General features: G+C 37.8%; 1 protein-coding gene and 1 long non-coding RNA gene across 3 annotated transcripts in view; one reads left to right on the top strand and one right to left on the bottom strand.

Moving 5' to 3' along the window:
- CDH4 (cadherin 4) overlaps positions 1-26,919 on the bottom strand; it is a 1,225,586-nt gene that overhangs the window by 606,392 nt on the left and 592,275 nt on the right. The window lies entirely within an intron of this gene.
- The window catches only part of LOC122741351, a 144,923-nt gene that overhangs the window by 46,919 nt on the left and 71,085 nt on the right, over positions 1-26,919 (top strand). The window contains exon 2 of the long non-coding RNA XR_006354836.1: positions 26,328-26,454. This is a non-coding gene — a long non-coding RNA (uncharacterized LOC122741351). The remainder of the gene's footprint in view (positions 1-26,327; positions 26,455-26,919) is intronic.

Genomic DNA, 26,919 nt, shown 5'->3' on the forward strand with positions numbered 1-26,919 from the left:
TTGTCAAATATTTATTGAGTGGAAGAAACTCAGGACTAGAAAGCAGGAGAGCTGTATATCATCTTGTCTAACTAGATATCATCATCTCTCTCAGAAAGATAGAGGAGATATATATATAGATATAGATATAGATATAGATATATAGATATATATATAGATATATAATGCATACATACACATATACAACATATATGCATATACATATATTTCATTTTGAATATTATATTTTCCCAATTACACATAAAGACAATTTTAAACACTCTTTTAAAAATTTTTTTGTGTCCCAAATTTTCTCCCTTCTTCCCTCAACTTCCCCATCCCTGAGATGGTAAGCAATTTGATATAGATTATTTATGTACAACCATGTAAAATATATTTCCATATTAGTCATGTTGTGGAAGAAGAAATAGGCAAAGAGAAAAATACCATTAAAAATAAATGCTTCAGTCTGCATTCAGACTCCATAATTCTTTTTCTGGATGTGGAGAGCATTTTCCATGAGTCCTTTGGAATTGTCTTGGATCACTGTATTACTGAGAAGAGCTAGGTCATTCATAGTTGATCATACAATATTGCCATACAATGTACACCGTGTTGTATAAAGTGTTCTCTTGGTTGAGGAGATATATATTGATATGTGTTCTGCAAACTCTCTGCATAGAGTACCCACCTCTTCAAGTGCCTCAAAGGGAACAACACGGGGAGAGAAGGAAGATGTGGGCAGAAGCAAAAACACTCCTTCGGAAAGATGAATTTGATCAGATTAGCAGGCATGTATAGTTGAAATAAAAGAATATCTAGTTCCAAAATCCAAGTTCAAATTTTAGTTCTGCTATTTACTACTAGTATAACCTTAGACGTGTTATTTAACATCTCTAGACTTCAGTTTCCTACTCTGTAAAATGGGGGAAGTGAGGGGAGAAGTTGGAGGAAATAATCTTTCAATGATCCTTTCTGGCTATGATCCTATTATTCATATATGCACATCCAGACCACTCTGCATTCTATCCACATACATATACAAAGTGTCAATTATCAGCCTCCAGAAATTGGGTGGGAGGCAGTGATTACAATTTTAGAGGGGAGTACCACCTTTAATCATTTACACTGTTCCAATTCCCTCCATTTAATTAATTTAGGGAGTCTGAATGCACTTTATATACTAAAAGATGTCACATTATCCCTTCCTCATGCCAAATATCTCTGAGTTCAGTGGCCATGCTGCCTGCTTGAATTAAACGATTCATCAAGCCTCCTTCTCTGTTTGCCTGGGATCTGAATGTGCTCATTCTTTTCCTCCTCAGCCCCTTTTCTCCAGTTCAGTTCAGTTTGAATTTCATTACCGTCTTTTTTCTCACTGTCTTTGTGCATCCACATTCATCCACATTTATTCTGAATGGCAAAGTCTCACTATATGCTGGGAATGTTGACAACAGATTGTTTCATAATTAATTGAATAGCAAAACCTGGACATTTTCAATCACCTGCTGATGGGAATTACTTTGTACAACTCTAGTAAATCAGCCGTGTACTATAACAGAATCCCCATGCACAAGCTAACTACCAGTCATTTCTCTGTGATCTAAACATGCAATTTAAATCAGTCCTTATTTTGAAGAACTCTGTTTTTACAACTTCTATAAAGATGAATAATGCAGAAATTTGAGGGTGGATAATATCCAGTTAGATTAGTTAATGCCTGCCTGGAAGCCAAGTTTGCATAATTCTATGCCTGATGCTAGAAACCTCTGAATGAATATTAGAGGACAGCATTACACAGGTCACTGTTAATAAAAGACATGAGCTAAATAGGCTGCCTATATATTTGTTTAAAAAGAATTTCTCAGGACTTAAGATTGTCCCACTGTATACTCAATAGTGTCATTGTTCCTTTGGAGACAGACTGTGTGAAGCCATTCCTATGTTGTTCTTTGAATGATGCTGCCCATTCTTACTACCCATTCAGAAAGAGAGACTCAAAAGTCCATTTTTATAGTCATAGAGGCACTAGTAGGGCCCATCAGGTTCCAAATCCTCATTTTATTGATTAAAGTATTCATTGTGCATTCATTCAATAGATATGTATAAAGTATCTAATATGTGTGGATTATTGTCCCAGAAACTGGGGGAGATCCAAAGGTTAGATAAGACTGGTCACTTGCATTCTTGGAGGGTAAGACACAAAAGTAAATAAGTGTTGTACATAATATGACATGATAAGTGCAAAAGAGAATTATAGAGTATAGTGCAATGGGAGGTCCAAGGTTGAAAAGGCCATAACCAATGATGATGGTGGTGGAGAAGGTGGTGGATAATTAGCCTTGAGCAAATGCAAAATGTACCATAATCATATCTATTAGACTAGTTATTAATGTAGTTTAAATAGAACCTTCATATTTTTATGATCCTGGAGGCTTCTTACCAGCTAATTAGAGAATTTCAGAGGATAAATAGGCATTTGCCTTGGGGCCTGCTGAAATCTATAGATTTTCACTGTATTACAGTTCATTTCCAGAGGATTGCTCATCAGAAAAATTTGCATTAAAAACACAGGTTGTTTGAAGGAAGATTCAGAATTAGAACCCAGATGTCCTTATTCCTATTATCATAGAATTTTTAGCAGCAGAAGAAATCTTAGAGATTAAAAGCAACAACATTTAATTCCATTCAACCTCCTTATTTAACAAGTGAGAAAACTGAGGACTAGAGAGGGCAAGTGACTTATCCAAGGCCATACTATTAGCTTAATGCACAACTATATATAGAATTGAGGTCTCTTGTTTGATAGCACAGCGTTCATCTATCATGCAACATTTCCTTAGAAACAATTATTTTTCCCAGTTAATAATTTGTTCCTCAATTAATGAACACTGACTTTATAATTTTCTGTTTGTTTTGCTATCACAAAGGAAACTATCATGAATACTTTGTTATACATGGAATTTATACTGCTTTTATGTCTTAAGGAATTTTTGTTCTTTCTTCTCAAACAAATAGAATTTGAGGCACTAGAAATTATCTTGAAGGCTTCATAACTCATGTTAAATGATGATTCTTAAGAATATGTGATTATTAAGCAAGAGACTTTGGAGGGAATGGAAGGATAGACAGGAGGAGATCTTTTTATTCCATTTCCCAGCATTACTGGTTAAACCATGGAGGAGGTTAAAAGGTCTCTGTGCTCCTCTCCTCTTCTGTCCCTAGAGTTTAAGTGGGACTTTCTGGTTCTAATGATCCCCATTAGACATTTTGACCAGTAATTACCATTTTCATAGCTTGTTTTACATTTCTTCATGTGCAATATGCCTTTGGTGAATTTGACTTTGGCTTAAGGTTTCAGTTCAGTATGACTGACTGCAAAGAACAAATATAATAGTAAAAACATTTAATTAAGACATAAAAGCAATATAAAGAAAGAAAAATAATCAAGGAATAGAATCATTCTCTTCTCATAACCATGGGTATGCACAGAGAATGGGTATGAGTGTTTGGTAATACCCATTATCAAATGGGTATTACATTTTTTTCAGCTTCCAAGGGAATAATAAACTAATCCCCTTCTAATCACCACTAATCCTCCCCCTCCCACCAGCAAGAAAGGCAGGTGGGATAGTCATAGAAAGCTGGTCAGGAGGCAGGAAGATTCAGGGAAAGACTGATATATAATGACTTTGTGACCCTGGGAAAATTACTTAACTTATTAAAACACCTAGGCAACAGTTGCAGATCTGCTTGGGTAGGGGGAGTTTCCTCACTGGGTAGGTGCAAATGGCATAACAGGTCCAGATCAGGAAAACACACACACACACACACACACACACACACACACACACACACACACACACACACGAAAAAAAGTCCCTCTAGCCTATTGAGGGGTGGGGTGGGGATGGGTAGAATACAGCTGTCTCAGAGCCTTAAGGAATTTTCCCTTAGTAATGTCCTTTATGTGTATATGTGTAAATATGAGGTCCATGACACTTTTTATCACTGTATGTCAATATAATTCGTTAGCTTTGTAACCCTATGTATTTTATTTTGTGCAATTCAAAATATTATCCTGAGAAAAGGTTTCATAGTTTTAACCAAATTGCTAAAGGGGTCTATGATACAAAAAAAAGGTTAAGAAGCCTTGCTTTAGACAGACACAGAAGTCAGCACATCCATCTTAGTCCTAGTTACATAATTGGATTCTTTTCATTCCCATGTTCTCTTCAACCTATGTTGTAGCATTTCGTATGAAACAGATTGAAATGAGCCTCAGAACTAAGAAAGTTCCTTGGCTTTGAGAATCTGAATGAAACATCAAAGCCAGCTTGCTTGGTTGAAACTCAATTGCTATTTTATTTATGGCATGAAGGCCTATTTATAGTTTTTTTTAGGACATAGATTATTCATCACCAACACCCTAATAGGCCCTTAAAGTCCTCCACTGGGCTACAGCAATAGCACATGACTCACTGAGCCTAAAGGGAATGCACCTCTGAATTTTATCTTACTGGCCAGTACAGTACCTTTACCCTTATCCCCTGCCTGCTACTTAAGGTAGAAAAAGGACTAAGAGAGGAGAGAGAGTCTCTTTAACAGTATGATTTTCTCCAGGATCTGTTGCAGAATATGTTGGTGTCAGATAAAGCTTTTGTGTCCAGCATGGTACTCTCTGGAATCAGAGGATTTGTGGATCAATCAAAGGAACTAGTGATATTTAGCCCTGAGTCAGTCAGTCAACATTTATTAAGCCACTGCTGTGTTCCAGGCACCATGCTAAGTCCTGAAGATACAAAGAAAGGCAAAAGACAGTTCCTGTCCTCAAGAAGTCCATGTCTAATGGGGGAGAGGACATGCAAACAACCATGTGAAAACAAGATATATACAGGATAAGTTAGACATGATGAATAGAGGGAAGGCCTTGTGCAGCTGGGACTTGACCAAAGCCAGGGAAGTCAGGAGTTGAAGATGAAGAGGGACTGCATTCAAAAGTTGGAATTGAGTTTCTTGTTCAAGAAACAAGGACAATGTCCCTGGATGACAGGGTACATGGCAGATTATAAAGTTAACAATTTCTCAAAAGTAGGGTTGCTCAAAAGTGGAATGGCTTGACCCAAGAGGTGGTGGGTTTTTCTCCTTGGAATTCTTCAGTCTGGACAATCATTTGTCAGTGATATTATAGTGAGAATTCCTTTTGAGGATAGCTTGGACTGCATGACCACTGAGGACCTTTTCAACTCTTAAATTCTGGGGTTCTGAGCCCTCTGCTGCCCTAACATCCTCTCTCCCCCACCAAAGACACATAGCAGCTTTCCCCTGAGGCTACCTCACAATTCACTGCTCTGGAAGGGAATTTCACTCAGCATAGCACATTCAGGGAGAAATGTTTTTGATGTTTAACCCTTTATAAAGAAAAATAGTGGTTTCTTGCTGTACAAAGAAAAACAAAGGGATGCATTTGTCTGGAATTGCCTGCAACAAGCTGATAAAGACGTTAGCCAAGAGTGCAGAAGTTTTTCCTTTGTTCTGCCTGTGCTATTTTATTAAAACATGAATTAATCTCATCCCTCATATTGAAGATCATACCTCATGATGGGAGAGTCATGGATATGCCAGGTATTCAATCACCAAGTACTATTTTCAGCTTGAGGATCCCTTTATGAGCTCAAATCTAGCATACAAGAAAATGTAAAATAAATATAAGCAGAAAGGAAATAGATTTAAGATACGTAAGAAAACAGATTTTGTTCTAATAAAGAATAGGATGTTTTCTCAGTTTATTAGGCACGAAGGAATGCTGTTTTGCTCTACTTCATTTATTTATTTATTTATTTGTTTGTTTGTTTGTTTGTTTGTTTATTGGAGGCACTCAGGATTAAATGACTTGCCTAGGGTCACACAGTAAGTGTCAAGTGTCTGAGGCCAGATTTGAACTCAGGTCCTCTTAACACCAGGGCCAGTGCTCTATCCATTGAGCCACCTAATTGCATCACTCTATTTTAATAAAATGAATAAAACATCAAATATTAAAATGAATATTTCTCCTCCCCTCTCCACCCCCTCCCCAATTTGGCATAATGAGTTGAAGTGAGGCAATTAAAACTACTCCCATATCTTGGAAGCAAGTCTAACTAACATTTCCACATCATGGACAATTGTAGAATTTGCTTGTCACCCTTGGCTCTCACTCACATCCTCCTCATTGAGCAATGTTAGGTATCTCAACTTCCAGGGAGTAGGAGTTTGAAATGAGGAACAAATATCTAACTCTTCCAGGGAAAAAGTCCAGGGACTGACTCATAAATGGGTTAATTAATTCAATCAATAAATACCTGTTGAGTACCTACTCTGTGAAAGGTAGTGGTGGTTTTAATGATTGTTCTGAAATTGATTTTTCTAGGAGAGTAGAACTGAATTTTAGGGGGCAGCTAGGTGGCACAGTGGATAAGGCGCCTGCCTTGGATTCAGGAGGACTTGAGTTCAAATCTGGCCTCAGACACTTGATACTTATTAGTTGTGTGACCCTGGGCAAGTCACTTAACCCTCATTGCCCTGCAAAAAAACCCCAAAACAAACAAAAACCAAAAACCAAAACCAAAAACACCTCAATGCTAGATCAATGAAGGGAATTATTGAGATGACATGGCATATTAAAAAAGAAACTGGTCTTAGAATCAAGAGTTTTGAGACCTAGGTTTGAATCTCTGTTCAATTTCTACTAGTTCTTGTTCAGTTACTTCAGTTGTGTCTAACTCTCTGACTGTATTTTGGGGTTTTCTTGGCAGAGATACTGGAGTGGTTTGCCATTTTGTTCTCCAGCTCATTTTACAGATGGGGGAACAGAGGCAAACAGGTTTAAGTGACTTGTCCAGGATGACAGCTAGTAAATGTCTGAGGCTGGATTTGAATTCATGAAGATGAGTGCTCCTGGGGCAGCTAGGTAGCGCAGTGGATAGAGCACCGGCCTTGGAGTCAGGAGTACCTGAGTTCAAATCCGGTCTCAGACACTTAACACTTACTAGCTGTGTGACCCTGGGCAAGTCACTTAACCCCAATTGCCTCACTAAAAAAAAAAAAAAAAAGATGAGTGCTCCTGATTCCAAGCTCAGTGTTCTATTTAATAAGCCACCTAACTACTATAGTTCTAAAACCCTGGGAAAGTTTTATTTGTTGTTGTTGTTGTTGTTGTTGTTGTTTTTCCTGAACCTCAGATTTTTTTATTTACTTTTCCTCATCTAATTCTACTTGTACTATATCTCCCACATGTGTGGGTGGGTGTAGTAATAGTAGAAGTAGCAGCAGCAACAGCGGTAGCAGCAACAGCAACTAGCATTTATATGGTGACTACTATGTGTCAGGTACTGTGCTGTTTTACAAATATTATTTCACCTGATGCTCATGAAAATACTATGAGATATATGCTATTATCATCTTTGTTTTAGAGATGAAGAAACTGAAAAAAAAACCAGAGGTTGCCCAGAGACACACAGCAAGTAGTAAGTGTTTGAGGCTAGATTTGAATTCAGGTCTTCTATATCCAGGTCTCTTACTCTTTCCATTGTGCTACCTACTTGCCTAGGTTGTAAAAAAAGTGCTTTGTAAACCTTAAGGCACTGTATAAACTCGAGGTAACATTATAACTTAGAGAACTGGGTCTGGAGTCAGGATGAACTGAGCTCAAATCCTTTCTCAGATACTACCTAGCTGTGTGACCCTGAGCATGTCACTGAACCTCTGCCTTCCTCAGTTTCTTCAACTGTAAAAATGGCATTAACAATAGTACCTATCTCCTAGAGTTTTTTTGAAGACAAAATAAGATTTGTAAAACACTTAGCTCAGTGTCTGTATTATAATAGGATGTATAAAATACTAGTTATTATTACTAACTTAGTCCTACCCCTTTATTTTATGGAGAAAGGAATTAAGGCCCAAACAGGGGGCTGGAAGTGATTTTTACAAGGTCACATGGCTCCAGACCAATAATCCATTTACTTTTAATTATTATATAGCAAATATGATATTTGTATTTGATAGAATATCACAAACCTAAGTAAAATGAATAATGTTCAAAAGGATTATTATTATTTTTCTCTACTTCACTTATCAGTGAACATTGTGAAAGATGTACTCATTGGCTTTTAGGGTTTGACTCATCACATCTCTGGAATAGCTCTGGAGTTGTTACGTGCTTTCTATCTAGTATGTGATATAGAGAAAAGGGCAAGATCAAAGCTCTGTGTTTGTGTGTGTGTGTGTGTGTAGTGAAAGGTTGCCATTATTACTTACAAAATACTTAATAACCTAAAATGTTTAAAATACTTAATAAAATAATTAATAACTTAAGAATAATAATACTTAATAACTTAATAAAAGCCTATTGCAGTTGTCAAGTAGAGATTCCTTTTCTTCTCTAAGTAAAGAGAAGCTTCAGAAGGTGACCGGAAGACACTATCTGGACAGGCTGAGAAAACAGCCTGGCAGAAGTGGAAATGGACTCTATTTCCCAGAAGCCCCTGAGACAAGTCAACTTTCTCTCCAGCTGCCAGTACCACTATCCAAGTTCTATTAATTCACAAATCTTGCTTCAAGGAACATGTGCCAGAGAATGGATCTGGGCCTAAAGTACCTATTCCTTATGTTATTAAAGCTCTTGAGGTCCTTAACTCATTTTAAACTTGGGTCAGGAGTCAGTTTATCCGATGTGGGCTCTATTTGAGGAAGGATGAGTTATATCTGCTCTCCATTTTCTCTCTTCTTTTAACTCTTTTCCTTTTCCTACCTAATCACTAGAGTTCTCTTTCTATAGTTTTGTTTCAAAATGCAAATTTTATCCATCCTTCAAGGCCTCACTCAATATCTACCCTCTTCCAAGAACACTTTCTCTTTGTTCATATGGTTGTGCTTGCCTGAAATGACCTCTATCAATCCAAATCTTATTCACCATTCAAAGGCAAGCTCAAATCACTTCTTCCATAAAAAGTAAAACTTTTCCTTTCTATTCTAATTATGAACACCCTTATTCTTTGAAGTCTTATAAGTCCCTATAGACTCCAGTTCACCACTATCTTCCTGATTAGATTAGAAGTTCCCTGAGGAAACAGGAATGTTGGCTTCTTCTCCATATATACTCCCATGCTTATCATAGCACTAATAATAATAATAATAACACATTTATAATGCTTTGAGGTTTACATAGTACTTTATTCACAATAAATTGTGAAGTAGGTTATCCAATTTTTTTTTTTTTTGGTGAGGCAGTTGGGGTTAGGTGACTTGCCCAGGGTCACACAGCTAGTAAGTGTCAAGTATCTGAGGCTGGATTTGAACTCAGGTCCTCCTGAATCCAAGGCCAGTGCTCTATCCATTGTACCACCTAGCTGCCCCGGTTATCCAAATTTTAAAGATGAGAGAAAGAGGCAAGGTTTAAATGATCTGTCCAACAGTCCACAGCAAGGTATATCAGTCAAGACTCCTGCCTCCAAGCCTGTGTCCTTTGTATTATACCGCACAACAATTCTATTCTGTCAAAGGTTTGTCTGGCATTAGAGGGATTTTACCGATCTCTTTTCCCCTGTGAAATAAACATGTAAAGTCTTGAATGCTGGCTGATATAGGAAGTTTGTTGATAATGACTAAAATAGGCTAGAATGCCTTCTTTTCCTGGAGGATGTTTCAGTGGAGGGAATCTGGAAATAGGGCATTTTCACCATGCATTGTGACTTAGTGAAGAAGAAAAGGCAGTTACAGGACACCTGAAAAGAATGATACTGAAGACTTGCGTTTCCATGCCTTAAAAGTTAAGTATTGGTAAATCAGATTAGCTTATGAAATATGCAACTATGTAGTTTGAATCAGTCAATAGCACTATTCACTTTATCCACTTCAATTTTCCTCTAGTAAAAGGGATCATAAAACACAATGATTCAGGCAATCTTTGTGCCATGTTTACTTTCTTGTTCCCTCCCTTAGGGATCAATAGGAGGCTTTGATTTATCCTTAATTCATTCTCTCCTGCATCCCTCACAAGTTTAAATATCCATATTTATCCAAAATTTGCCAGGTCAGTATTTCTCTTTTCTTTTCTTTCTTTAAATGAAAGGCCAGATATTTTCCCCTACAGCAACTTGACAGCCCTGAAGTCTGGCCTATCACAAATCAGAGGCATTTCAGCCTTCTGAGATAAGGTCAAAGCCTTTTCTTATCTGGTGAGGTAGTTTGCAAACATGTGAGAGTTTGGGGGCAAAAAAAGTCCCTCTCAGAGAGAAATGTCTTTACCTAAATATAAGAAGCCACTGAAGAGAACAAATCAGACTTTGTAACCTGTCACCACAAATTTCTTTTTATGATCTTGGACAAACCAAGAAAAATCCCTGTTCCTCATTTTCATCATCTGAATAATTGGGAAAGCACTATCTACCTTTTCAGAGACCCATGAATAGAAGATTCTTGGTAAATGAGGGGAAAACATTAAAAAAAACCCCACAAAACACCTTATGTATTGAGAAGGGAAATAATAAGCTGCTCTTCAAATAGCTCTTGTGGATTTATCTTTACAACTGCCCCAAACTTTAGTAACCTTTAAATGTAGAAAACCCCATGCAATATGCTGAAAAGTTGCCATCTGAAATGTTAAGTATCTGCTGAAGCCAAGTGCTTAGGGAGCTAGACTTCCTTCTGCAGTAATTCAGAGCATGAATATGTGTTGACCTCAGCTTGTCTGTCATTAAACGTGTGTGTTCATGTGGCAATAATTGTCCCTCAATGGGGTGAGAGAAAAATGAATATAAAAGAGCTCCCACTGCCTGTTAGAGAGTTTGTCTAACCCTATCTGCTACTCTTGGAGAATTCATTGGAGTGAAAACCTCAGTCTACATGAATGCCATAACCAGGCTAGGGAGACTGGGGCTTTGCTCCCAAGTGCAAAAATTTAGAAAGGGTATGGCTAGCACTTTCAGTCACTTAGCAGTATAGAAACAACAGAACTTAGCATCTAGTTACCAAGAAAATTTAGTTAAAGGAAGCTGCTTTTTTGTTTGTTTGTTTAAAGAAAGGAACAGATAATATCAACAAATATTTATTTATTTATTGAGCACCTTCCTAATTATTTCAGGGATCAGAAATTTCATTACAGCAGATGCTCTTTTCACTGAACCAGATTGCATCCTCTCCAAGCATTCATAGATAGCTGTTGTGCATTGCCATGGCCAAAAATATCATGAGCTGGTAGTCAGTCTTCTGGGAGCTCTCCTGCCCTGCCCCCTTGTCAAAATCAGCTGGGCTGATCATTAGATAAGAGGTATGAAAAGATATGAACAGCCACTGATCTGATCTCTTCTTGAAGACTGTAGAGCTAAGGAAATGCCTGGTTCTAACCTCTGCTGGCATAGCCTTGGAGATTCCAGGGCCACTTTCACCCCCAGAAGGAAACATTAAAGGTAGACAGTAGCTAATATCTACTATTCAAAGCAAATCAAGAGACTTATTGACTAATATATGTAAGACATGCTGCTTCTTGCTGAAGATACAAAGATAAACAATACAATGGTCCTATCCTGAAAGTATTTCTAAGTTATTTTGTGCTGCAGAGCCATAATCGAGGTGGGATGAATAGGACTTTTTCCTGAGGCACTGAATTTTAGAGGGTGCTGACAGCTTTTATATTTTTCCAACAGCAGAGAAACAACTGAACTTAGCATGTAGTTAGGAAAACTGATTACTTAAAAAGGGAACAGCCAAACAATACTTCTTCCCATTTGATGCTCCCCACTCCAGAGGGGCAGCCTCAGCAAATGAATTTGTCTTATAGTTGATTTGAAGGTGATTTTTATGCAGCTTGCTCTCATGAAAAATACTAGTTTCAAGCCTGAGCAATGGATTATAAACATAGTCCAAAGGTGGATGTAGGTCTACTACTATTCAAATGTTTAATCTTCATATGATGTAGTAAAACAGTTGCTAAAAATGCATGAATAGCTTTCAAACAGATCAATTTATTTCAATGTGCATGTGTGTGTGTGTGTGTATGTGTGTGTGTATGCACGCATGTGTGTAATGGGGCGAGGCCCCAAAGTATCCAACAATTAGATCATGCTCTTTTTTCAGACATATCATGAGCAGTTTGACTGTAAGTTACAATGTGTGTAGAGTTCAAGTCTGCTGGTATGGGAACCAGATCAAAGACTACTTGCCAACATTGCCATCTGTCAGACTCTTGGCAATCATTTCTGAACCACATTAAATAAGCAGTCACAACCCTACTGTCAAGGGGTATTGCATTAGGACCATTTGACCCCTAGAATGTAAGAATTTGTGCTTCCTAATTTTTAGCACGTCCTTCTTTCACCTAATTCAACCATAATTCCATTCATATATATCTATGGTTATATGTGTGTGTGTTTGTATACACACACTATCCTTAACTAAACCACTGATTTCTTTTTTTAATGATCATAATCCTTTTAAATAACAGGCCACCTTTTAATCAGAGCTTCCCATTAATCTGCAACCACCCATGAAATCTGATATTTTTGCCATGACTAGCCTGTTAAATACATCAATTCTGTCCATGCTTTCAACAGGATCATTTGGTAATATATAGCTCATAGCATGGTGGCTTATCTTCAAAAAAACAACAAATCATCAAAGCTTTAGGGCTGTCCAGGTCCTGAGGATGGGGAAAGAATATAGCACATTAAAGGATTTGTGAGGTTGAATAAGGATGATTATGACATATTCAACTCCCAACTCGATCCCATTTGTCATTTAGTTCCTTTGTAAGGAGGTTTCTGCAAAATGCTGAAATACGACTTTAAATTTTATTTAATAGGTATTAATTTCCATAGTTTTCTGTGGATTGTTGCAGATGGACAATGTGTTTGTACACCTAGGTGGACAGAGCACTGGGACATGAGGCAGGAAGATGTGAATTCAAATCCAGCCTCAGATACTTATTAGCTCTGTGAAGCAGGAAAATGATTTAACCTCTCACTGCCTCAGTTTCCCTAATTGTAAAACAGGGATAATAACAGCACCTACCTCACAGAGTTGTTGTGAGGATCAAATGAAATATTTGTAAAGCATTTATCCCAGTGTCTGGACCATAAAAGGCACTTAATAAATGCTTGTTCCCTCCCTTCTTTTCCTCCCTTCTGCCTTCCTTTCATCCTTCCATCCTTCCTTCTTTCCTACTAAAACAGTGTTAGGAGGAGAAAATCAGATTGGAATGTGCCTTGAAAAACACATAAGGCTTTCTGTTATAGCAAATTGCTTTCTCCCAGAAGAATCTATGTTTTTTATCCTCCCAGGGATGCTAGATAAGTAGGAGTCATTCAATGTCATGATCTTGGACAATTAAAATGACTAATAACACAAAGGTCAATGGAAAGATGCATGGTATATATCTAAATAGACTATAGAGCATATCACCAATGATGACTAGTCCATGAGCAATGCCACCAAAAAAAGCTTCTACTGAGGATATAGAACAGAAACAAATATGGGCTAGTCACAGCAAGAATGAGGGACAATTGATTAACATTCTGAGTACACATGAATACTCCAGAGATAGAGAACAAAGCTAGATCTTTAGTGTATGGGGCTATAACAATAATTGACATTTATGTAGCACTTTTAAGTTTTCATCATGCTTTATGTACATTAACTGTAAATCAATAAACAAGTATTTATTAAGGACCCAGTACATTCTAGGCTTTGCGCTAGGCACTGGGGATGCACAGACAATACCTAACACCAGCATCACTGGCATGGAGCTGCCCTTCTAATTGAGGAGACAATAAGGACTCATCCTGAAAACAACTCAGGGTGATAGCTACCGCAGGCATCATCTCCATTTTAAAGATGAAGAAAAAGGTTCAGAGAGGTGATGTGAATTGTTTATGATCACACAGGAAGTTTGGAAAGGAGGGTTCTGACCTAGATCTCACTGATTCCCAAATCAAATACTCTAATACTCTATCCATAGATACTATGTACCATGCATTGTGCTAAGTGCTGGTGATTCAAACAGATGTAAGTAAATATGCATATTATATTATGTTGCCTTCTACAGGGTAGATCCTCTAATAAGGACATACTGGAAAACAAGGACAAGAATCAATTGGGATGAGGACTTTGTACTGCATTAATGAAGGGAGAGCTGATCCCAATAAAATCACTGAAATACAAGGGGGCATCTCTCAAGAGTTCTTTGTGCAAGTTACATCATCAGGCAAAGTCACACTTCAGAAAGAAAAGTAATGAATAAAACACACAAAAACACAAATTGAAAGGACAGATAATCTGACAAATGACTGGCGATTGGCTTTTGATTAGATCTTTTCATAAGTGCACAATGTTTCTAAGTACACATCTGGCTTTTACTATTAACAGGGGAAAAGTTCCTTATACATTTAGAGATTTTTCTATAGTAAGCAGAGGAAGAAAAATTGTTTTTTAAAATATAAAAATAAAAAAGTAGAAAACTAATTGGCTGCAGTAGCTTGGGGATAATAAATAATTTCAATTCAGTCAGGCATAGGTTCAAACCAAATATTAATCTGTACTTTAACTCCATTCGTGCCCACAGTCAAGTTAGATGCCTGGAAATCATGTACTTTTGGTCAAAAGGGAAATCAGATGAGAGATGACAGTATATTGGAGCATATCCATTGCCAACATTAGAAAATTAATTTACAGAATTAGCCATATTGATGGTAGACCTGTAGCACTGCAGGCATGTTTACTGAATATCAATTTTTTTTAACACTTGCCTTAAAGAAATTTTTAAAAGCACCTTGCTCATTAATATTTTATTTGATTTGTAGAATTTCTATTGGGCCTAACCATACTTTACCATATATTTCCACAACATTCAAAAGCTTACCTACCTACTTATTATTACTACTCATATCAGTACCTCTAAGCAAAAACAAAATCTTCCAAAGAACACTTCTCAGACACTGATTTCTAAGAAAATGCCCAGGAAAACAAATGTGGGAGGAAATAGAAGCCTAGTGACCAAATAAAAATAATGTTCACTAAGCATCCATCAACCAGGTTCAATTGTTAAGCATCATTAGTCAGACCCCTTATTAATGTATTGTGTTTAATAGTGTGCAGAAATTCATGAGGGTTCTGAGAAAACTGACAAAGATAATGAAAAGATGAAGAATAATTCTTAAAAAGGAAGGTTAAAGGAACTGGGATTATATAGTTGGCAAAAGAGAAGACTCAGGAATGATGATTACTATATCTAGGCACATTTGGGGGCCCCTTATCCAAGCTTAATTAAACAAGAGGCACTGGCTTAAATTATTAAACAGGAGCGATTCTAGATGGAAAAAAGGAAAAAAATTCTAGGTAAAAAGAAAATTAAAACAATGGGATTGACAATTTAAAGAAACTTTGAAATTTCTCTCCCTGGAGATATTTAACCACTCTCTAATCAATGGAGTTTGTTACTAAGTGTTTGCTATAACAAAGTGATAGTTTGAACACTTTGTTACATTTAAGACCTTTACCCTGTCTTTAGTATCCTTAAAGATATAGGTCGAGTAGCTAGGTTGCTGGGCCAAATGGTATGCTGGTATGATAAAATAATTATTAATAATGGATTTCTTGGGGGGACCCAGAACAGCTTCTCAATTCTTTTTCTCCCCCTCCCACCCCCTTCAGAAAGTTCAGGTCTCATCTGGGACAAACCCAAGGGAACAAAAGAAATGGAGATTGTTTCTTTTGTCTAGCTCAGTGAAGGTTCAAAACCACATCTAGATAATGGACTTTGCCTTGAGTACCTTAATAAGGGTCTTTTACGTTCTTCTCCTTGACGTCATCTGTAGAGTTCATTTTAATGTGGACCACCTTCAAATCATACCAACCAATTGAATTGAATGATGCCAACCAATTAGCTTCGCTCGATGTATAATGACCAATCTCTATCTAAAGAGGATAAAAACCTGGCAAGAGGACAGGACTCTCTCTCTTATTACTCATTGTTGTCTCTCTGAACTCTCTTGGGTCTTCTCGAGACTACATGCTTTCTCTCTGAGAGACAACATGGGTCTTTTGGAACTTCTCACCTGCTCTTGCTAACCACCATGCTGAAGCTCTTCCTGCTTTCTCTACTACTTGGCCTGACCATGAGAAGTTAGGGAGAATCATAAGTGGTCAGTTCTTTACTGGTATATATTACATAATAAAATTAAAATATTTTTCGCCAAAACTTGTTTAAATAGCAATTAATTAAATAAAAACACACCGGGTCACTATTTAGTAAAGATTCATCAATGTCTCTGTTGTTTTTTCAGCATGGCTGCACCAATTTACAGCTCTATTAAGTGCATTAGCATGCTAACCTTTAAGCCTGTTTAACATAAACTATTTGTATCTTTTATGATCTTTGTCAATTTGGGGGGCATGAAATGAAATTTCAAAATTGTTTTAATTTATATCTTTTGAATCCTTAGTAGCCCTGGCTTCTTTCAAGTTTGGACCCAGTGATGAAGTATATACCTGCCATCTGAGATCAGCCAGGCTAAATTTGGCTAGGCCGATCAACAGGTTGTCTATGGGGTGGGTGATATAATTTTTCAGCCATAGTGAATTCCATTAAATTGTAGAGGGGCTGCAATATGAATTGGTGGGAAGAAGTGTCCATGATAGGAACAAAATTTAAAAAGCAGATCCTAGAATTATTGGAGCAAGTATAACAGATGATAAGTAAATAATAATTTGGCGTAGATAGATGTGTCCTAATACAAATCTCTTAAAAATAGGATCAAATTGGTGGCAGGGGGTAGAGAGCTGACCTCAGAGCCAGGAAGACCCAGGTTCAAATTCTACCTCTAACACTTACTGACTGCACAGCCCTGGGCAAGTCACTTAATTTCCTAGTGCTCTAGACAACTTTTTAAGACTGTAAATTAAAAAATCAAATAAAGTAATCCAAAAAACCAAAACAAAACAAAACAAAAAGACCTTAAATTGCAGAGTTGGGGTGGGATCTGCATTTTAAAAGGAATTTCCCCACCAGAAACTTCCCATACCAATGAAATTACAGGCAAAAATGTAGCAATTGTTACTTATAGTACATAATTCAACAGATTGTGAACTTGAATATATATTTATAAATATGTTTATAATTTATAAATACATATGTATGTAAACAGATCCACATATGAAGATAATAAATGTGTATGGGGGGGGTTGCTGTTTTAGGCAGGGAAAGCAGAGGAATAATATTTGGAATAATAGGGATCTATCTACTAGGAAGGAGTGTTGCTGATTTGATTCCTCTTCTTACTGTTAGAATTGGAAGTTGGAATGTTATACATGAAATAGCATTACTGGGATGGTTGAGAGCTCTTGGGGTAGGCCTGAGATGAGAATAGATGAGATGAAAAGCTTACTAATTAGAATGCAAGGAGACAGAGGTAGGTCTTTTAGTTGCAGATGGAGGTGGAGGCTAATTGGTAGACAGAATGGCATGGGGATCACCAGAAGGAGGCATGGTGAACCTCAGACTAGACAAGATAAGGGGAAATACTCACCACTCAAAGTTATATGTGTGTTTATATAAATATCCAACTTCATCCATCCTTCAAGGTCATCTTGAATGCAACCCCTTCATGAAGCCCTTTCTGACTACTCCACCCTCTTTTGAGTTCCTATACTACTTGCCAACTATGTCACTCATATCATCCTTGCAATTTACTGCCTTTTAATCTATGCAACAATTCAAATCAATGTTTAGTAAGTCCCTGGGGTTATATACTGGAGATTTGGTTGTTGTTCAGTCATTTTAGTCATGTCCCCATGACGCCATTTGGAGTTTTCTTGGCAAAGATACTGAACTGGTTTGCCATTTCCTGGGCCAGCTCATTTTACAGATGAGGAAACTGAGGCAAACAGGGTTAAGTGACTTGACCAGGGTCATAGAACTAGTAAGTGTCTGAGTCTGGATTTGAATTCATGTCTTCCCGATTTCAGATCTGAAGCTCTATCCACTTTACCACCTAGCTGCTCTATATATACTGAGGACACCAAGATAAAAAATCATCATGGCCTCTGCCCCTGAGAAATGTGTTATCTAATAGAGATGATCTGTCATTCACACAAACATGTATGCTACAGGAAGAATGAGATAACAGCAAATGAAAGATCTGGACAGGGTTGTAAGAAAATGTAATGAGGGAAAAATCATTTTATGTTGGAGTGGATCAAGGGAGGCTTCTTGCAACAGGTACTGTCTACAAGGGATGCTGAAGGAAGAGAAAAATCTTACTATGTGGGAGTATATTCCAGGAATGGGCTGGGGATTGGGGGAGAAAAGAGTTTATATAAATATAGAGATGGGAGAATATAGGATTAGATGAGGTAATTATGTTTTATCTAGTTGGGCTAAAAAATAGGGTATATTAAGCCAAGTAGTATGAAATAAGGTTGGAAAAGTAGGTTGGAACTCAATTATGGATAACCTCATATACCAGGCTAAGGCAAATGGGAGTCACTGAAGCTTATTGGACAGGATTGAAACAATAAGTACTAAGAGACAGGTAATAAGCAGACACTTAACACAATGTCTGGCACATGGTTGGCACTTAATAAATGTTTATTGAGAGATTAAGAAAATTTTGTTTATAAATAAAATCAAATGTCGTTTAGTTGACCACACCAAGATAGAAAACCTTAAATGTGAAAAGCCACAGACTCTAGGAACAAAAGGCAGAAGCATTTACCCTTCTCACAGGCTTTAAAGCTCATTCAAGCCTGGTAATCTTTGTTACTAAGCATTAACTCCCTTTTTACTCCTACCATTTCATGTATTATGATTATTACACGAGTATTTTGTTATGCAATAACCATACATAGCAGGCTTAAGTGTTCTGAATTGCTATAAACATTTAAATTCAAAACCTTTAAAGGGAGCCTTTGAAAATGCCCAGAAGTACTCTGCTGCATGCCTTAGAAAACAGGCTATCAACCCATGCTCTAAAGAGTAGTCTGGGGAGAAAATATTCTAAAAGGGGAGATTCAGTAACTCTAAAAATTTCAATACAAACCTTCTAGTAGTTTTGTTTCTTAAAAATATAAAGTTGGCAGTATTGGTACAAAGGATAAAGATGAGGCTGAAGAGCAAAATATGAGAGCATTGCACCTGAAAAAAGAATGACTGACTGCATGTACCTTGGGCAGCTAGGTGGCACAGTGGATATAGTGCTGGGCCTGGAGTCAGGAAGCCCTGAGTTCAAATCTGGCCTCAAGGCACTTCCTAGCTGTATGACCCCTGTTTATGTCAGTTTTCTCATCTGTAAATGAGAAGGGGAAGGAAATGGCAAACCACTCTAGTATCTTTGCCAAGAAAACCCCAAATGTAATCACAAAGAGTCAGACATGACTGAAATGACTGAATGACAATAACATGTCCCTTGGGCCCATGTTGCCCAGCCTACATATAAAATCATAGAATCCTAGATTTAGAGCTGGAAATTGCCTTAGTCCATCCCCCTCCTTTTATAGATAAGGAAATTGAAGCCCAAAGAGGTTAGGTGGCTTGCCAAGGGCACCCAGTAATAAAAAAAGCAAGGATTTGAACCTGGGGTCCTCTGATTCTAAATCTAGAACTCTTTCCAAGTACCACACTCCAGCCCTGCTGTGGTATGCAGGACAAGGTTAGGTAGGATCACCTTGGCCCATTAGTAAGAATTCTTGAATACTGTCATTAGGAGAATGGTGGAAGGACAGTACAGCAGGAAGAGAGAGAAGCAGTGACAAGTTGGTGATAACTCTGAACCACATTCATTGGTACTTCTTAAAACACTGATTGGGAAAAACTGCTTTTGGGGACATATGAAAGATTAATACCCTTGGATTATGGGCACTCCATGGCAAAAGGTCAGAAGTCCAGCCCCAAATTTAATTAATAATCCTAGAATCTTTGCAACAGGGACATGCAAGGAGGAGAAGTATGACAGTTGCCAAAGAATAAATAATTCATAACTAAATTACTTGTTACAAAATTAAAAAGGTCCAATACTTTGTAAGCTCCTTGTAAAAAAAAAAAGCACATCATAAAGGATTTAGTTTTAGCAGAGGGTAAATCTAAATCCCTGATGAACTTAACAATGTCCAAAGACCAAGCTTGTTTGAATTAGAAGAATTCTGTTTTTAGAGGAATATACGAAACTCCCAATATGATAATGGAATGAACAAAATTAAAGACAATTATCATCTTAAATTTATTAGACAATGTCTTTAAATCTAGAATGAACAACTTTCTTTTCCTTTCCAAAATTCACGCATTCAACAAACATTTATTGATTGCCTACTATGTACAATGTTTTTGTGCCAGGTGCTTTTCTGGCTAATACTAAGATTAGCCACCATTATCAAGCATCTAGGCACTGATTTATAAATTATTTAGAAGAAACCTTAGAGATAACCTAGTCCAATCCCTTCATTTTGTAGAAGAAACTGGTAAAGTGGTTTGCCTAAGAGTCCAGAGCCAGCTAGCAGTTGAATTGGGGCTAGAATTCAGATCCCCTGATTCTTGGTTCAAGGCTGTTTAATACTATATAGCACATTACATATCTATTATCTATCTCTTGACATATATATGCATATACATATTCATACATTTACATGCATATATACACATACATATTTCACATATACTTGCACGTTCCATCTAAGGTTTTCCAAAACAATGTTGTTTAATTAATAAACAATTATTCTACATCTACTATGTGCCAGATATTGTTCTGGGTGCTAAGGTTTACATATGTAAACCTTACTTTCAGGGAGCTTGCATTGTCAATACATTGAAATCAAATTTTTCTGTGAATTGACAAAACCCTACTATAACATTATTTGGCTGATTACTCATTTTAAACACTGTTCAAATGGAACCAACTGCCCTATAACACTGATTTCCTATGATACTTTTGCCTAAAGTCATTGTGGAACTAATTAACAATGTTAGGTAGGGTACATAATCATGTGAAACGTTACTGTAGCATATGAATCACACATAATGGTTTTGAAGGCAGTATTCCCCTTCCTTTCACCCCCGTTCCCCAAATCACGTAACTGATTCTCTGCAGGGAATCTAGCTGGTAGAGTTCAGCTTGCTGTAACTTTGCTATTGTCATATAAAAATAAGTGAACTTTTGAGAGGCAGCATGGTATACCAATTATGTTATAAACTCCTAGTCACAAAGATATGGTGTCAAAACCAACTTCATACATAGCCTAGTTACATGATCCTGGGCATCACTTAACCTCATTGAGCTTCAGTTTCTTCATCTGTATTTTACAAGGTTGTTGTGAAGCTCAAATGCGATAATTTACATAAAGATCTTTGCAAACCTTAAAATCCTACCTAAATTTGGGTGAAGTTAATGCTGCTGCTGCTGTTTTAAAACTGTCGTTAGGAGAATTGTTGTGCCATCCAGGCAAATATTCACCAAAAGAAATTTGTTCTCTTTTTTATATACCCTTATTCATTCTGCTGGGTGAATTTGAATCAGGCTAGAGATAATGTAGCTTCTGAACCAAAGGGTCCTTATATATCTTTTCCTAGATGATATATCTCCTGAAATACAAATTAGGTCAAGAATAAATGAGTAAGGAAAGCCCCTGAGAGGAAGAGAATTTTACTAAAACTGGAAAGGGTATGTCATAATTTACTTGCAAACTAATCAGGAATCTAGAAAACAATTTTCAGTTACTCAACAGTTTCTAGACATCCAATCTAGAGAAGTCAATACTCTCACCTAAGCCCAGCTATGATAGGAAGAGCTGAAGTCGACACCATTTTTCTGGCAGATTCTGCAGGTCTTTCAATGCGAGAAACAATGTATTGTAATTAATGCAGATTTTTCTTGATTCCCTGTCTCCACTCCAGGCAAAAATGTCAATTTTTCACTTCTGAAGCAGAGTTTCATGACAACTTTTAAAAAATGTGACCTGGATGTAAAACTTCCAGAAATTCAAAAATGAGTTTAGCTGTCGAGTGTGCTATGTGTAGACTTTTTTTTGGTATCCCTTCTTTTTAAGGAGTTAGAAAGAAGGGGGTACATAGTAAAAAAGAATGTTGTATACCAAAAAAAAATTAAAAAGACCATAATGAAGAAGTCATTAACAGAGTTAATAAACGAATAAGTCAATGAAAGACTACCATGGTGTGCTAGAAAGAGCTTGGCTTTAGGATCAGAGAATTCCAATTCAACTCCTGGCCATGATATACTGTGCCTGTGTGGCTTTGGTGAAATCATTTAATCCTTCAGGGCCCCAGTTTTCTCACCTGTAAAACTGGAAATCTGTGGGAGATATTCTAACATGTCTTTGAGTTCTACATCATATGATCCTATTGCTTCAGAGTTTACATGGAGGTAGGAAATGAAATCAAAGCCCAGGTATTCAAGGGCCATTGGAGGATCTCTCCTCCCACCCTCCCTCTCTCTTTTACAGACAACATCCACCATGAGTTATCTTTTCTTAACTTAAAAACTCCATACCTCATTCCTACAATCAAGGCATGAGTATAACCAATAATCTAGCATTGGCTATAGATGAATTTAGCATGGAAGGAATCAAGTACTTATGCAACCAGAAGGAGGAATAGAGTACATTTTCACACTATTTTCCTATGACTACCTCACTCTTGGTTCCAAAGGTTTGTCATGCTCCAATAGCATGTGTCTCAAATAGCCTCTGACAACCGAAGCCTAACTCCTGGCCTTCTTGTGGTGGAACTGTTTCCACTAACAGGAGAAGGGATGAAGGTGAGTCACTGGCACCTTAAAACCAGTCACTTCGGAAAGGTGGTGCTCATTAGCCTTGGCAGACAACCCGCTGAGGGGAAGGAAAACCCTGATTTTAAACCTCCACTGCCTTGCAGCTATACCCATATATGGGAAAGGCTTGGGGAGTTAACCTTGAGGAAAAATCAGGAATCGGAGTCCCTTAGGCAGTTGGATGTTGGACATCACATCCCTCTGGCAACGCTTGCGGTGGCACTGGTGCCAAACTGTATTGGCTCTGCCTCTCCTTTGGATTCACCAGTGTTGTGGAGAGGGAAAACGTGCTGCATGGGAAACAGCTTGTTTTCCATATTGATCCTCCCAGGCCAGCCCCCTGGAGAGGACACTCCAGCTACTCCTCATGGGGTAGATACAACACGGGATGTGGCAGTTACTGGTTACAAGTCACTCAGGAGCTGCGGCTCCCTTATCGGACTACACAGTCACACTGTGGCCTGTGGCTCTTCAAGGTGCTGATCGATGGTTGTCTGTGACTGGTGGAGGCCTACTACTACCTCACTCACCATTTCTGACTACAATTCTCTTCCAGCATGAAAGTGAGGAAAAGGCAAAAAAAAAAGGAAACAGGTACTTATCAAATAAAGGGGAAAAAAAGGAAGAGAGAGACAGGAGGAAGGATTGGTATACCTCTGAAAATCTTGACTTAGTTTTTAGATTTACTAGTCATACCTCTGAAAATAGTCTAGTGAGATGGCCCCAAATGGATATAGAAGAGAAACTCATCCTATCCAGCCACTCAGATGGATCTATAATCTCATGAGTTTCAATCTTCCCTGTAATGACACAGATCTCAATCCATGGCTTCCTGACAATCCTGTGTAATCCTTGTCTATGGCTCTTATTATGTCTACCCAATGTGATGTGGGTAGGGGTGAGGGGATGTGGGGGAGAGACTTCTTTCTTCTTTTTATTTCATGAGGATGCCAATGGAACATTCTGTCTGTCCACCAGTTACCCCTGCTTCCCTGATGACCATCCTATATTTTGTGATTACCCATTTCCCTAATGATAGCTTTTATTCTTGTTCTTCTTTCAAGTTCCTTGTTATTTGTTACAGTTAGCCTGCCTTTAATATGTACTTCTCCCTTGCTCTCTCTGGGATTCTTAGTTAACTGTTCTGACAGAGTTGTGTTCTAAACTTAACATCCATATCATACCACTCGAATACTGGTATTAGAAAGATGGGCCTTTGTTTCTGGGAGCCACAATAGAAAGAATTCCCTCAACATACTAACAGAATAAAAAACAGTCTCTTTGGAGGAGATGGGGAGAATCATTAAGGAAGGCTTCATGGAGGATGTGGCTCCTAATTTGAGCCTTTAAAAAAACATAAACCTTAAGAGAAAGAGATGAGATGAGTACAAAGAATGGCTTTTAAAGACTATACCAAGGCAGGAAATGGAATATTTAATTTAGTCAATAGCTAGCTATTTAGTTTAATTGGAATGTGGAATTTATGATAGGGAGTAGGAAAATAATAATGCTAGAAAGCAGGTAGGATTCTGGATATCTTGGGGCTTCTAATCCTAGAATGAGTATTTTATTCTTTTATTCTTTTTTTTTTTTTTGCTGGGCAATGAGGGTTAAGTGACTTGCCCAAGGTCACACACCTGGTAAGTGTCAAGCGTCTGAGGCTGGATTTTAACTCAGGTCTTCCTGAATCCAGGGCCAGTGCTTTATCACCTGCTCCTCCTAGCTTCCCCCCCATGAGTATTTTATTCTAAAGCTAATGGGGAGTCATTAAAGTTTTTTGAGCAGATGAGTAGTATGGTTAGACTTGTACCTTAGGAAGATTATTTATTGCATTTTTGGGAAGATGATATGAAGAAAGGAAGCTGGACATCAATAAGAGTAATTAGGAAGCTATTACCAATGAAAGATGATGAGCCACCTGAACAAGGATGGTGACTATAAGAGTGGAGAATAGGGGAAACTTTGGGAGATATCATGGAGGCACAAGCCAGATGCCTTGATAGTACTTGATAACTTATTGGATATAGGGGGAGAGTGACTGAAGAGAGTGAATGATCATTGATGACCCTGTTATATACCAGTATGACTGGGAAGACAGTAGTAGCCATAAAAGAAATAGAGAAGGTTGGGAAAAGTATTGGGTTTAAGAGTAAACATGACGAGTTCTTTTGTCCAGGTTTTGAGTTTCATATGTTTAGAGAACATCTAGCAATAAGTATTTAGCAAGTTGCTAACAATATATGAATAGAATTCAGAGACAGATTAGGGATGAAGACGTAGGTCTGGGGCTCATTTGTGAAGAGACTGCACTAGTATCCATGGGAACATATATAATCTTCAAGAGAGACTATAGGTGGCCTAGGGAAAAGCCCTGGAGAATGACCATACAAAAGGGCAGAGGATGAGAAAGGATACTGAAAAGGAGCAGTCAGACAAGTAGAAGGAGAATCCACAGAGTGGTATCAAAGAAGTCAACGGAACAAAACAAGTTTCTAGAAGAGGGTGGCCAGCAGTATTAAAAGCTGCAGAAACCAAGTATGATAGCACACATACATAATCCCAGTTACTCAGGAAGGCTGATACTGGTAGATATCTTGAGCTAGGGAGTTCTGAGCTACAGTGGGCTATGCTGATCAGATGTCAACTATGTACAGCATCACTATGGTGAGCCTCCAAGAGAAGAAAGCCACCAGGTTGCCTAAAAAATGGTGAATTGACCCATGAGCAGCCCCTACATTTCCAGCCTAGATAAGATTGGGAAATTCTGTCTTAAAAAACCACAACAAACAAAAATACTTCTAGTTAAATAGGTAGGCCATAGTTCTAAGACAAAACACTATTCATCTGAATTAATGAGTTATGTTACTGACCCAGGAATGGATTCACAGAATACCAGAAACAGAAGAGACCCTAAGAAATAACCTGGTCCAGTTATACTTAGTCAAGAGAGAAGAAAGGAGAGATGAAGACAAGTCAAAATGACATGAGATCTCAGAGCAAATACAGAACTATGGCCAGCACATAGGTCTCCTGACTCTCAACCTCAGGTCTCAGACAGCCACCAGGCAATTTAGAGATTTTCCCCTTTTTTCTCTATCTCCTTTCCCTTTTCCACAGATACTTTTGTTAGATTAATATTGATGGCATCCTCAAATAGCATTAACAAATAGTAGTGTTTTTTTAAGTGTGAAATGCTTAATTGAAGCACTCTAGAAAAGGTCCAAGGAGCCAGCTTTATGCAGGCCCAGCATTTTTGTACCTACAGTCTTCTAAAGATGAATGGGAAGTGAGGGGAGAATCATGAAGCACAATGGAACTCATGGATGGCCCCTTAAGTGACTGGCATCTCTAATTGGTATTCTTTTGCTCTTTAATCCCTGGGCAAGTGGCAATCACATTTCCTGCCTACCAACTTGTGTCCATCACACAATCACACTTGGTAGGGACAGCTTGAAAAGTTCTAGTCGGCAGCAAATGTGCTAATGAAGCTAAATGACAGGATTGGTAGAGATAATTATATGTAACATTACCTCTCCTCTACCTCAGGTTGATCACTTCTGTAATGAGGCCACCCCACTGGATTCTATTGAAATATCCACGGGAGATTTTCTAACAAAAGGTTTCCAGTAAAACCCCTGGCATTTCATAAGGAAACACTAGAATGACAACTGTGGTAAGTCTAGGAAAACAGACTTAATATCCCATGCTTATAAGCAGAGCAAAATTTTTGCTCTCTATAACATCCCTCCCTCTGCCCTCCCCCATTTCCCCCTCTACTACCCACCCTGCCAAAAAAACAACAACAACAACAACAAAAGCCAAAAAAACTTTGCCAAAACCTTTCTGTTCTCATTTGGGAAGCTCACTGAGTACAAGAACTTTTGGGAATTGTAGATCTTTTTTTTTTTTCTCTGTGGACTTCTAGCCCCAAATATCCCAAAATGACAAGTTTTATCTAGTATGGAAATAAGCCAATTAATATTTATGATATAGATAGGATATTTCACCCATATTTGTCAAGGTAAACCCCCCCACAAATTTTTAGCTGTATTTTTCATATTTGTAACTACCCCATTTGTAATTATTTCAATGGTACAGGTGTGTTTTCCAAACCTTTACTTTGCTAAGTCTATAGTTT

This window comes from Dromiciops gliroides, chromosome 2 (assembly GCF_019393635.1).
Source record: "Dromiciops gliroides isolate mDroGli1 chromosome 2, mDroGli1.pri, whole genome shotgun sequence".
Classification (NCBI taxonomy): Eukaryota; Metazoa; Chordata; class Mammalia; order Microbiotheria; family Microbiotheriidae; genus Dromiciops; species Dromiciops gliroides.